Genomic DNA, 1128 nt, shown 5'->3' with positions numbered 1-1128 from the left:
TTTATTCCCTTACTTAATTTTTACATTGTTATTAATATCGTAATAATAAAATGTTATTATTAAATGAGGATTTTCCCCTCATATATTTTTTGTTGATTTGAATGTAACATCAAATTAAGAACGGCACACAATCATTTTATTTATTTTGGATTAATCATTTCCTGCTTTGCAATGATTTCTAAATGTAGATCCCTTCTAGAAATTCCAGTTTCGTTTACTATAAACTCTAAAATAGAACTGCACACAGAAATACAACAAAAGGAATTCTCACTTTACCATGCGTGCAGCGGGGCATGTACGTAGACCATCTCTCTCCGGTCTGAATAGGAAGTTATAAGTCATTGGTTGAAGGGAGGAGACGGTGAACTCCCGCTGAACTCTCACCTCCCTGGAACCTTTTGCCAGAAGCAAAAAATGTATTAGAGCCGAATTTAAGGACAAAGATCAGACAAATGTCCAGGAAAAGAGTGTTTATAAAAAACTTAGAAGGAACTGACCAGGTAGAAATGAAATAAAGAACAGTCTGTATTTAAACCAATGGCAGCCAGAAAGATGAAACTGAGAGAAAAAGCCCCAAAAGGAAAAGCTACTCAGTGTGGACCTTTTAAAGCAGGAAAAAGACAATTTAAACCCTGATTAGCAAAGAAAAAAGGAAACCGAGGAACCAAAGCTAAATTGACACATGGGGGCAGTATTTGGACAGACTTGAATCCCACCCCAGACATAGCAGGGCGGGGCAGTGAGTGGGAGGAGCCTTAAGCACCTCGTAATGACCGAAAGATTGCAAACTAACAACGTCTGCCGATCCCATTGGTTGACATGATTAACCTCATAACGCAGCGTCAGGTTGGCATAGCGAGGTGGGAAGGGCATTGTGTGATGATGTCGACGTGACACTCATACAGCCGTACACAGCGACTCCATGGAAACGCATAATCTGCTCCAACAGACAACACCCAGTTGGCTAATACACGTACGAATTCATGCCGCATTTATGTAAATACAGCTAAACAAACACAGTCAACTGTGGCGCACACTGACAGAGAAGACAACAGATTCATGGACTTACACACTTGTGTGTGTGGTCATGGTTTTGTTACCTTGTGGGGACCGTTTCCAAGGATTAAT

General features: G+C 40.4%; 1 long non-coding RNA gene across 1 annotated transcript in view; it reads right to left on the bottom strand.

Annotated features, from left to right (window-relative positions):
* The window catches only part of LOC107093241, a 3967-nt gene extending 3356 nt beyond the window's left edge, over positions 1-611 (bottom strand). The window contains exons 1-2 of the long non-coding RNA XR_001481614.1: positions 498-611; positions 277-395 (exon numbers count right to left, since the gene is read on the bottom strand). This is a non-coding gene — a long non-coding RNA (uncharacterized LOC107093241). The remainder of the gene's footprint in view (positions 1-276; positions 396-497) is intronic.
* Positions 612-1128: the final 517 nt, after the last annotated feature.

This window comes from Cyprinodon variegatus, unplaced genomic scaffold (genome assembly GCF_000732505.1).
Source record: "Cyprinodon variegatus isolate N-32 unplaced genomic scaffold, C_variegatus-1.0 Scaffold415, whole genome shotgun sequence".
Taxonomy (NCBI): domain Eukaryota; kingdom Metazoa; phylum Chordata; class Actinopteri; order Cyprinodontiformes; family Cyprinodontidae; genus Cyprinodon; species Cyprinodon variegatus.
Note: the sequence above shows the minus strand (reverse complement) of the source record. Positions and strands in the feature narration are given on the sequence as shown.